This window comes from Osmia bicornis, chromosome 12, assembly GCF_907164935.1.
Source record: "Osmia bicornis bicornis chromosome 12, iOsmBic2.1, whole genome shotgun sequence".
NCBI classification, from domain to species: Eukaryota; Metazoa; Arthropoda; class Insecta; order Hymenoptera; family Megachilidae; genus Osmia; species Osmia bicornis.
The window spans coordinates 5,231,168-5,244,142 of record NC_060227.1 but is presented as its reverse complement, the minus strand read 5'-3'; the positions used below and the strand labels follow the sequence as shown (position 1 = coordinate 5,244,142).

General features: G+C 39.9%; 1 protein-coding gene and 1 long non-coding RNA gene across 5 annotated transcripts in view; one reads left to right on the top strand and one right to left on the bottom strand.

Moving 5' to 3' along the window:
• LOC114873975 overlaps positions 1-12,975 on the bottom strand; it is a 103,268-nt gene that overhangs the window by 67,861 nt on the left and 22,432 nt on the right. The window lies entirely within an intron of this gene.
• LOC114873971 (ras-related protein Rab-37-like) overlaps positions 1-12,975 on the top strand; it is a 55,683-nt gene that overhangs the window by 20,508 nt on the left and 22,200 nt on the right. Inside the window, exon 1 of one of the 4 annotated variants that reach the window (XM_029182792.2) lies at positions 12,584-12,668. The exons of the other annotated variants lie outside the window; for them this stretch is intronic. The gene's annotated coding sequence lies outside the window, so the exon portion shown is untranslated. Of the gene's footprint in view, positions 1-12,583; positions 12,669-12,975 lie in introns of those variants that run through there. 4 annotated transcript variants of the gene reach the window in all.

Genomic DNA, 12,975 nt, shown 5'->3' with positions numbered 1-12,975 from the left:
ATTCGAGACGACCCAGCAGAGTGTTGCTCGAATCGCTTTTCGATCTTTTTGCTCGCGCATACACGAAAGCACGAAGCGTGCTCGTTATTCTGGTCACGTACTTCTTTCTCTTTCCTTTTTCTTCCTACGTCTCGTGTACGGCTTGGACGATTATCAATATTTATGTCGATTTGCTTTCATCGAAGCGCCGTCCCCCGGGATACCAACAAAAAATCACCACCCCGTTCCCTTATGGTCTTCGATTCAATCTCGCGTGATTTCTCGTTTAATTTGCAGCCATTTGTAAATTCTGAATCGCCGTTCGATAATCATTCGGATATTTAATCTCGAACCATTGGAAATATTAATTTATCGGAATGCAATTTTTAGATTAACATTCTAACTTCTAAATTTGACCAAAAATCCAGATTCGCAAATTGTTTCATTTATTTAATTAAAAATAATCGATCCCAATTGAATTTCTAATAAAATACAGAATAAAAATGAGACGATTCACCTTACGATATGAATTAATAACAGTTTCGCGTATAAATAAACTGTACCTGAAGAACTCTAAACGAAGAAACGTCCTCATCAATATTCCTCGCAGGACGAGGCATTATATTTTCCACAGAAAACAATCACGCTCAGCGAAGAGGTTAAAGAAGTAAAATTGCTCCTGAATCGTTTGTAAAGTCCTTTGAGACCGCGGGGCAAATGGTAATCCCAGAAAGGGAGATCCGATATGAGACAGACGATAACGAGTTTAAGGTCGCATTGACGAAGAAGGCGCTCTCGATCCTGCCCGAGAAATTCTAAACGAGCTTCTACGAGCTCGTTAGCGAGCTACGATCGCTCGAAACGAACGAGTTTCGTTCTTATTTGTCCCTGTCTTGTCTCGAATCATTTCGATTTTGCACATACATATGTCCATTCGCGTGGACGATACTTGTTTGGAATTGTAGACATTTTTATTTCCCTTTCAAGAACGACTACAGGAAATTTTGAGCCTCGCTTTATCGCGGATGTCGAGCCTTACCGTTGCCCTTTTTCTTTATAATTAAATGTTCTTTAATTTTATTTGGAATAAATTTCAATTTTTACGCCAGCAAAATTTGTCTATTTTATTTTATAGAATATTAGAAAATAGCTACGGATGCATTTCGTTCGGACAGTATGTCTGATAGTGAATTTAAAAACAAGTTTTTAGTGTCAATGATGCACGAAAGCCTCGAAAGTTCAAACTTCACGAGGGGAAAATATAGGTCGTTACAGTACCACTTTTTCCCTTTCCTTTTTTTGCGACATGTAACCTATATTTTTGCACAAACGTATTGCTATGTAAAATCGTATGTTGCACGAGTTTATTGGAGAATTTGGATACGAAACTTCGTGTTTATATCTGACTGACGTTTCTCTGTTGCAAGGTCTGCAACATAACAGCATGTGGTCTGCAGCTTTGAGGACTTTCGAACATATTTCCACCGACAAACATGTTTCATTTGCAAATTTTCAGGCAAAACTGCACGGCACATGCTGCATTATTCAGTTTACCTCGCGTATGTTCGCGAGGCAATGCTTTCAATTTCAACCGATTCGAGAAGAATCTTTTGTTTCCACAATCTTTAATTTCATATTTTAATAATTAATTGAAAAATTACTACCAGTCAAAATATTGAAAAAATAGAAAGCACCTTTTCATAAATATCTATTAGGTCATCTCATTAAAAGAAAAGAAACGATAGCATATCGTGATCGCAAAGTTTCTTTTCGTACGAAGGCTCATCACTTTCAAATCATTGAAACATACGACTTAGTACCTTATGTAATCTTCGAATAGCGCGTTGCTCGACGAAGTTGCATTGGAAAGCGTGGCGAACAATGAATTTATATAATCACAGGTGGCAGGATCGTGTGGAATATCGACGATATCAAAGAAGACCCCGAAACACAAAAAAACGTGATGATTAATTTAAAAATTCATTAAGTCTTCATTAAGTCTAAGATTCAAACATTATTTTTAGAATAAAAGGACTATGGATTCTATTTTAAATAAATTCCTTCAGTCAATGAAATAATGATTCGAAACCTATTAAAAGAATAGAATAAACTTTCACATTTTTATTGTCATCATCATCGATCCCAATCTCTCGCCCACTTTCTCCTCTGGCAGAACTTCTGAATACACCTCGTTACGTAACTCATCAAAAATGAACGATCGATCGTGAATCGAATGCTAGATCAATGATAAAAATCACAAAGAAAGATGCTCGTTGTGTACATAGAAATCGAAGATCGGCAAAAACGTTGATGGTTCGCTTTCCATCGCACGAATTCGAGCGAGGGTTACATAATTTTTTCGCTTGTAACCGACTCGTTACGATGAAGCTGCGTTCGCGATTTATGTAACAGCCCCCACGGGATTTACACCGGGAATTTACGTAAGCCTCGGCTGTTCGGGATTTACATTGGAAATTCGAGGAAGTGTACGACGACGGTGCATTAACCGCGACACATTAAATTCTTTGTCGCGAAGCGAAACGTCCGCGACAGCTTGTCGCGGCTTATCTCGACCAGAAACCTTTCCATTTTTCTTCATTTTAAGAACCGTCCCGTATGCTTGCAGGAAAAGTAATTCGCGTGGGTATTACAGAATGATTATGATTGCGGTTCACATTTACTTTGTAATAATATCCGATTAGATTTAATATGCGTTTTATACGCTCTGTTCAAATGTTATCCATAAACTTCCTATAAAATTTAAATCTGAATTTTCCCTACAGCGAGCATAGAATCTCTACAATGTAATCAGAAGGTTCCTTCAAAGGTAACATCGATTTTCGTCGAATGTATTTTTCATTCCCTTCAGGATTATCGAATATCGTGTTTCGAAAAGAAGACATCGTAGTAGCTTGTCCTTGAACGTGGCACCTCTGCCATTTTGAAAAGAGCACACCAGAAGCAAGTGGGAGGCCCGTGGACGGACCCGTGTCAGGGGAACATCCAACATCTGTCGACGGGGTCGAGGGTGGCTCGAACCGAGTCATCTGACCGCTCGCGCACTGCAAATAAGCTCTTCCTCTTTCGCTTCCTTGTCGTTCGTTTTTCCCTTCCCTCCTCTCTTTCATCGTAGTAGAGGAGAATAACACGTTTCGTTTCAGCGTCACACCACGATCAACACTGCCTCGTGTTTTCTTCGTGTGTCTGAGGGGGAACTGGAGGTGCCTCGGGGTGAGGTTCGAAATTGGGTAGGAAAAGCTTCGAAACATCCACGAAACGAATAATTAATATAATCGTCATTAAATTTGTTAATTTTCATTGCATTTTGCTCTAGAACCTCTTGAATTCTACCGTAGAAGGGATTATAAATTCAATTTCTATTATTCAGAAATTTTTACTTTACAATTAACAATCTTATTCGGATCATGTTACACCTAATTAGGCAAAATTTTGCATGAATGTAATTCAAATGGAAGATCATTTGTTCGCGCGTTGTAGAGGGTCGTAGCCATCGCTGAACCGGGGGTTGAGCTAATAAACTCCGGCCCCCGGGGTTCGTTCGCAGTGGGACGTCCGATAGCAGCCTTTAACCACTCTGTCCCCTCTGCGTGTAGAATATAATTCGTACGAGCGCACACTATCATCGAAACTAAAGAGAGAAATACAAAAGGAATTGAACGACTTTCGCAAAAACAAAAGGACGAATTAAGAAAATCAGTGGCCGGAATATTAGCGGGAAGAATGAGAGTTAAGAAGAAAGTAGAATATAATGGGGTTGAAGTAAAAACAGTGCAATAAGAGACGTTAAACGAGACAGGATGATAAGAGGAGAGCATGTTACAAGAGGAAATAGCGCGTAGAACAACGCTCGTCAGAAATGGAGCGCAATTTTAAAGCGACGACAAGAATAATAAAGAGCGTTCAAGAGCGTGTGCTATGCTCAAAGGGATTCTCGTTTCGCGTAAAATTCCGCGCTTAACGAACCTGTCACGCGAATATCCCACGATTGTTGGCAAACGACGATTTAAATAATGCTCGGATATAAAATACCGGGTTATCGTGTAACGAGCAGTTGCCGTACAAAGAAACAAGTACAGTTGGCGAAAGTAAAGAAAGAAAGAAGGGAAAAAGAATGAAGCACCGAAGAGGTTTTTATCGGTGAAGAGGAGACACGTTGAATGAATGGTTTCTGCTCGTTGGAAATTTTCCAACGACGGACGGGCGCGAATTGTTCTTTTCCAAGAGGAAAATCAAAGGAGATGGAACTTTGAATTTCGTTGGGATCTATTTCTATGGAGATTTTCATTGATGATCGTTGAGGGAAAATAAAAGAAAGAAGTCTTTTATTTTCCCTTCGGCTTTCAGGTTTCTTTCGCTTCGATTGCAAAAGGGTTTCCGTTCGTAATTGAGTGTCTCGATATAACTTTTTATGTACATCACCAAGTTCTGAGATTTTGTAATTTTCTTTTCAAACATTCGTGTTAGGATTTCTATGTGAAATATGAATTCTCCGCAAGACCGATTTCTTTTTTACTGGCAACCCCTTGCGTAATATAAAATTCTTATCGATCGCGTTAATTCACTGGTCGAAATTCAGCGACGAATAACTCGACGGTGCCGAAACAATTTACGACCCTCAACAAAGAGAAGGTAGAACGAATTTGAAATTCCACCGTGTACACGGTTGCTGGCAATTAATATCACGCTTTGAAATTGTTGCTCCTTTGACACCGTGGCCACGTCGAACAACAACGGGCATTCTCAAATAAACGTCGACAAAGGGAAAGCGTAATTTGAATACGTTGCCACGGATAATATTGGCTCTCTGTGATCGAGGATAATTCCTTCCTTCATTGTCGAAGAAAAGAGTCATCATTGTCACCAGCATTTCCAACTTCATCGTCAACAAAAGCTTATCGATAAACTTTAAAATAATCCTCGACAGCAGCACCGTCTCGTTCTTAATCTAAGTTTTATTCGGTTCGAAAAAGCTCGACCCGTCATGTGGTCAATTTCGCACACATCCTTCCATTATTCGGACTCTGTTTCGTGTGGACGGGGTTGAATAATGGATGCAGGAAGCCATCGGATCAAACAGAGATATCGCTGCTGTCCTGGAATATTCATAAGTCGAGAAATGCAAGAATTTTCAATCTGACTTGAACGCGTCTTTATATAAAATCGAGTCTTTGTCTGGAGATTTCTAATTAACACTTAAGCCTGATCGATTCAGAGTACATTTTGCATAGTTAAGAGCCGAGGGAAAATATAGGCTACCCTGAAACCTGAACACTCTAGATCCTCTGCCTGATTTTATCCCCTTGATACTTTCTAATAACTTAAGCTCAGTTCGTCATTAGATATCGCAATAATTAACGAAGGCGTTGGTGAATTTTTAAACACCGTATCGTGATCAATTGAATTTTCATTTCTAGTACTCGACAGTGTTCAATTTGTCCACCAATAAACACTCATCTATTTCGCGAAATTACCTATATGAAAGTGGCAAGTTTTAATAATAAAAGTTTCAGTCCGCACTTGGTCTCGCGTCTCTTGGTGCGTGGCTTCATCGCAACTGGAAACTTTTTGATTAAATGGAACTCGTACTCGAAGGCTTGCCGCCTTTCTCTTTGAGCAAGTATTTTCAGTTGAAAAAAAAAAAAATTGCTTACGGAACGTCTGTTCCACTCGAGAATGACAAACTCTTGAAACTCCGATCGAGGTTGATTAATTCAAACATTCGCTATTTGCCGTTTCCTTGTTGCGACAGGAAAGAAACTTTGACGGCAAGTTTCTTACCGCGGGAATGTTTATTCTTAATAAATTAATTTCAAGTCGTATTTTATGGTTCTTTTATGTTACGAAATTTTGTCAGACAGTCTATGATTCGGAATTAGTTATTTGATGTGCTACCGGATAGTAATATTTTGACGGCTGCATATTTTGTAAAATTTATAATTATTGCGATTTCACGCTAGTCGATAAAAATGATTGGATAAACGTAAGAGGAAGAACAGAAGATACACAAGATACATAAGATACATCAACAACGTTTCTCTATTTCCCCGCGATTCGTGTCGTTCCTACTAGCGACACGAAGTCGACCAAGAGGAATTAGCAATTTAATTAAGCGGCCGTCGTGTTTCGCGCCGCAAAAATACACCCGTTGAGACGGCTGAGCTTTCAACCGGACCGGATAAGACGACAAAAAGCGACGCGAAAGCTTGCAAATTTATGCGCGTCCGCCAACGAACGGGACGTATTAATTGCAAACGGGACTTAAGAGTCGCGTGCACGGGGTACGTATAAAACGTTGGCGCGATGGTATGCAAAACGCGCCGTGAATTATTTTATCGCGATTATGCTTGCGTCACGTTGACATTTTGAGAATTTCTGCTGTAGAGAGTTTCTGAAATTCCATCGTTCCTACGATCATTTTTACACGACCGCTGAAAAGTATACAACGATTCTCGCGTTCTTTCCATTTTCCCGATTCTCAGATGTATTGTTACTTGTATTCGCTCAAAAAAAAAAAGAAAGATTCTCTTCTAATGATGGAATGGAATTTGAAACTCATCGATTCTCGGTCGAAAAATATCCCGAGTATAAAAATTGCTTTCTGAAATATCGGTGAATGCGAAGGGGTTAAACGGCTCGTTGCGAACACATTGATAACCCGTCTGTTCCACAAAGATCCCCGACATTTTATCTCCCGTGAGAAATGAAACAGGGTCCTCTGATCACCGAGAAACCCGGACAAGTTAAATAGCTCGCCATTTCTCCGAGACTTTCGCGCAGCAAAGTCCTCTCTCGTAACTTGTCACTCATTTCTCTTCAGAAACATCCAGTTACAAATTCGTCGGGGAAACATCAAAAAGCTTGCTAAAAGAAGAGGAAAAAAAAAGGAAATCTCGTGGTTGCAACGAGCTGGAACTTGGATGGATCATATAAATCGTCGGACGAGCTGAAAAAGTAGCGCTGCTTTTTCCTGGTTTCAACAGGAAAACTCGATAGGACGATTTCCATAGAGGGTTTTCCGAGTAATTTGTCAATTCGCTGTCGGACAGCGATCGATCAGAATTCTTCTTCTTTTCGTCCTTCTTATGCTCGTGATATCGATCCCCGTGTTCGAGAGTTTGCCTTTCAACGCCAACTTTTATGGAAGTAAAATTCTTGAATAGAGATGCTGAAGATGTCAGATAGCTATTGTAAGCTTTAGACGCTTCTTAACTCTTTGACGATCGCACATTTTGTCGAATTTATTTTTATTATATGCACCTTATATCTACGAAGAAGCGTAAGAACGGCACAAAGCATAGGTAATGAAAGTATTAAAAAAAAGCGATCGAACGCTCTTAATTTTCATGAAGATGTTCAAAGGAGCCTTAGCGAAACGTGCGACCTGCTTTTTAGCATAAAAGTTGGCGAAAAAGCGGCTTTTGTTTGGTTCTTAGCTACAGCACGCCTCGTGAATAATTACACGGCGAATTGCATCAAGTTATTCGAAGAGTGCGCGTTGCCTTTGTGGAGCTGCTTCCGGTTGCGGTATGGCAATTTCATGGAAATTCAATCTTCAACTTCTCTTTCGCGAAGAGTTTGTTATCGATGTACTTGTTCGTTGGTCGCTATTAAATGACTTTCTACCAGAGCTTTTAAACATTAAGCCTCGGTAAGTTGGACTGGAGAAGAAACTTACAGAGAAACATGAGCGCAGGTAATTTCGGTAATTGAAATTTACGCTGACGTATCTCTGCTTCAATCTACCTAATTTTCCTCAACAGTCGAAACGAATATTTCCTTGCAAATGAACAAATAAACATCATAAACTGTTTGTGATTCTATTATTATCAGAGCAATTCGTACCCGAGCTGGCATTTTCGGATTCTCGTACACTTCAACTAACAATAAGCAATGCTAATTTTAGAAGATCAATTTAAACAATTCTAAATCATCTCTGCAAAGTTTGAATTCTCCTGCATCATCTCAAAGTTTCAAAGCATTGTATTCTCGAAAGCATACAAGATGCACACGTCAGAATGCACAAAATCTCCGTCTGGGATGATTCATAGCTTACCGAACCATCTTTCGTTCGTTCTCGTCGTCTATTCTTCGCGATCAATGGACCGGCGGTCCGTGCACGAAGATGAACTCGGTGCATCGTGATAACGAGGTCGAAGTCGCGGCGATCGAGCGACGATAAATCGCAAGGCCACGGAGGAATCGGCTTCGTCGCTATCGAGAGGTACGGTGCATTCTTGTAACGCGAAGGTCGATCCTCGTCGAGCCCCTCGACCTCGTTTATTCCCTGAAGACACGGTCACGAAGACGCCCCGAGGGTTCGACATCGCCCATCCCGCCTCGTTCCTTACCTGTTACGATATCATCTGACAAATGGAGAATTTTACCTCAAAATTTGTCAATGTTCCAAAATTTCAATTCTTTTTAAACGAATAAGAAAATGATAAAACGAATGATCAATCGATAGGATATTTTTCTATGTTATCTCTGTGTTTCTACTGAAAATCGTTCGGCTATCAATCGAATCTAAATGAAATAACGAATGGATTTGGAGAGCAGTCGCGCGCTCGTCGTCGAAAATTTGCGGGTAAGACCGTTCGGCCCGGGAGGATTTCCGCGGATGTTGCTGGTGATCGATCGATCTCGATCGTCCATATCCGGGGAATCCCAGCGGTAGCTCTGTGTTCCAGGGCTACAAGGCAAAACCTGTTGCCAGTGTAAATACGCTCGAGGATGCGCATGCACCGGCGTCGACGAACACGGCACGCGCGCTACGATCGCCATGGAAACGCCTTTCGGCTCCTGGAGGCAACCGTGTGCGTCGGCTCGTATACGACCCACACAACCGATCGCTTCCCGAAGGACCCCCCTGCGGCTTCAGGTGGCGGTACTAGGGGGTAGAAAACCCCTCGACGCGAGTCACAGTGCCGACAGTTTCCCCGAACTGTCCAAGTCGTATCTCGCGCACCTCCGCGAGAACGCTCCTTCAATTTTTCGCGCGTCTACCCTTCTTATAGTACCGCGATTACCTTTCCTGGTGTTATCCTCGAGACAAAAGGGATAATCTTGGGTAATTTTGTGGGAGAGCATGCAAATTAAACGCGTTTCTTCGTTCTCGAACGTTTTTTTTTTATGGTGCTTTCAAAGCTTGATAGTCATTAATTCATCTCAGCTTATTATTCATTTCTGAGCAATCAATTTTCTATTTACTCTAATAAATTTGAAACGAGAACGGCTAGCTGAAATGAATTAAAGTCTTAATTTATGTGTAATTGGTGCTACTTTATTGTGAATGATTGCAATGTGCTCAAACGAAATTTCTCGCTTTCGCAAGACAGTCTCAAAGCTTTGCATCAACGTGAACGTTTATCAAACAGCTTAATCCGTGTGAAGTTGATGTTCTTTTATGATGGATGATTTCAAAGAAAATTTTCAAGCTTCGCGTAAGTGTGAAGGTTTACTAAATGGCTGCATTTGTGTGGAATCGGTGTTTATTTCGTAAAAAAGAAGCCTGGTCTGCGACAGGTTTTGCGGGATTTGATGAAGTGCGAGGGTATTAAGGCTTGATCCGTGGAATTCGAATCGAAGCGCGCGGATTATACGGCTCCGCGCTTCGCGAGAAGATCATGATTGAAACGCGATAAGTTTCTGCTGGAAGGCGATGCGATTAAAATTGATTGGAATTGAAAATTTCATGTTTGCTCACGAGATAAGAAACTATCGGTTAGTTTTCATATAATTTTTTAAAACACTCAAATTCTTGATGGCAAATTATTGCATTTACTATGATATCACCATCGCGACGTTTACGTTCCCAAACAAAAACTTTTAAAACGATCGTTCGAAACTTATTTCCATGGGAATTAAAGTATCACGGTATCGACTTGATTAAACAGTGATTCGAAAGCGTACGATTGCAAAATAAATTGCAATCCCCTGGCTTGGAGAAGTTTCCGAGTTAAATCGGATTTGCGGCCATCTGTTCGTTAAACGAAAGAAATTCACTGAAGAGCTTAGAAGTTTCAATGGTTTTTCATATTGCAAGAAAATCCTAACAAAAGGCTACTTTTTTTTGGATTTTAAAAAATGGGAAATACGATAACTGGCTGTTTAAAATTTTATAATTATATTTTATAAGAAAGGAGAAAGATTAGGTATTCTGATAAAATGTCGAGAAAGGAACTAAAATTTTCATTTTACGAACAGACTTTTACAAAATCTAATGAAAGGAAAAAATACCTTGCAAAAGGGGTTGGAACAGCGTTTATTCACGAATCGATGTACCCTCTGTTTCTCGATGAACGAAATATCCCGGGCACCCGGTGCCACGACTCTTTTTACCTCGATAAAGGAATTTCACCGCCGAAACGCCAAATTTAGGCTCTGTCCGTGGACCAACGACGGGTTTGGTGTCCCATAAAACGCTTATCCGCTGTCCCTTCGAACCACATTTCCCCTCTTTTATCGGTTTCACCAGAAAAATAACCGTTTTTCGACCCGAGAATCGTTTACACGCGGCGAAAATATTTTCCACGGGAAACTGACGATCATCGACGTAACCGCGAAGCAAATGGTCCAAAAATGGCACCAAAGATTATTAAAATAAGTAACAAAACATTGGTCTGTGAAAAATTCCTGAAACGTACGCTTGGGAATCGTTCCGTGACGAAGGATCGTCGATTAAGGTCGCTTTAATGACTCGAGGATATTCTTAAAGATGAATTATCCTACCTAGATAAACTTGCGAATTTTTCATTGTCGAAATGAATTAAAGTAAAGTAGAAGATGAGACGAGTAAAAAAAGAAGAACTGCATCGGAAATTGCAAGCCTGACGTGAATTTATTCGGTAATTTATTAAAGGCTTTTCATGAAACCAGCTTCGTCGTTGTAGTTTGATAAATATAGCGATAGAATTTAATATTTATTTGCAATTGAAACTTGAAATTTTAAAAATTAAAGAGTCTTTATCATTTGTCACCTTTGGTAATCAAATCGGCCACGAATTTGCCTTGACACTGGACCGGTAAAGGGTTAAAACATCCCCCGTGCACTCGTGTGCACAGCTCTATTTTTTATCGTCGTTGCAATCTGGATCCAATTTTTTCCACTTCGTGGACAAGGTGTATCGATTATCCGATGTAAGTTCGACGTGGTATCGGGGTCGAATCGGTCACTGATAGATCGACTCGACTGAAGATTATTAATTACACAGCTGCGATTCGAACGTGACTCGAATAGAATTCTTACTCCGACGTAAAGGATCTTTGAAGAAGAAAAATTTCTTGGCAGGTGTAACGCTAAAGAAATTCGATTCGATATTTTAACGAAACAAACTTTTTTCTTTAATTACGATATTACTAATTATCCAAGAAGTTCAATATCACAACTCTAATTATCTAATTCATCGGAAAATTAATTCGTCACGAATCGTGACAAACTATTCGCAGTTTCGTCATGCTTCAAAATAGTTTGGTACTAGAAATCGCTATCAGAGAATTTACGTGACGAGTCTAATAAAAACAGCCTGACCGTGGCTTAATTTATGCAAAGTTGATAGTGTCTATACGACAAGTACTTCCTATAGCCAGTCGCGTCAAGGCGTCGCCCTTAATCAGTCTTTAATTAACTATCCCGATAGTGAGCGCGAATTACGCGTTGCAACCTGTATTTTTCGCTCGACGAATCCGGGGCACGAAATCGGAACGGAACGCGGAAAAGGAGTCGCCTTGGGACCCCTTATCGCAAGGACTTCCCGTTGTTCGCCTCCTCGTCAACTAAAGCACCGTTCACAATCTAACAAACGCTAAACTAAATAAACTTTTCTCATTTTATAAAGATTTTTGGAAACCATCAATCGATCACTTAATTTATTAATCGAATCATTTGCCAATGAATTCAGTCTTCCAAACTGTACTATAATTAATATGTAAAATGTGTAATTAAGGTAATTTTTCAAGGGAGTCGAGCAAAATATTTCATATGCATAAATTAGGCGAATTTCTGAAACAATTAAGCTTCAACCTAGATCCTTCGTATCCCTTTGATGGTTCCTCGAAACAGGAGACAGCTATTCGCGTAACTTTGAATATGTATTCATCGCATGTTCTCCTATTCATTCGCTTCGAATCGCTTCAGAAGTAAATCCTGAAGCGTCTAGCAGAAATTTCATTCAACCTGCATCCTTAACGTCTGTTCAATAATTCTTTTACTCAAAAATCAAACAATTTATCTCTGATTTCGTGTACTTATAAGCTTCGGGAAATGATATTTTACATAATATCTTCTAGACGATTAGAGGTGCATTTTGAAATAGCTCATGAAACTTGGAAACATTCATCTCACGTTTCGCAGTTGCTTTCAAGTAAATTATGATTCGATCTCTCGGATTCTGAATTCAATCACGCTTCTAATATTGTCCTCGATTGTGCACGGAGCTTTATTTCACGCGCACAATCACGGAAACGTACGTATAGAGATCTGAGTTGTGCAGCAACGGAAATATTTTCATCCTTCTTTTATGTTCTATCGCGAAGAAGCAGAGAAAACGCCTCGTATCACGCGACAAACCGACGGAATATAGTTCGTCAGACATACGTTTCCACAGTGCAGGCCTGTGACAAGTTGACAAGTAACTGCTTCCTTGGGAAACTCTACTCGGCTCGAGACTAAGGTGACACATTTTACTTAACACGCTGATTACCACGACAAATAAACGATCGCATCTGATTATGGTATATTTTAATAAGTTATCGTCTTAAGTGTTAGTAAATATGCTGGTCGCCCAAGAAGATCCTTGTTTCATTTATAATTACATGGCGTCAATCATTAGCACATAATTACAGAAGCAATCAACGTGTTAACAGATTAATTATCTGATAACGAAAGGTGAAAGCTTAAATTTGAAAATTAATTATTCTTAATAATAGGATGTTAATTATAATTAAAGCCAGAACGTGTCCGTTTTCACTTGGTCATTT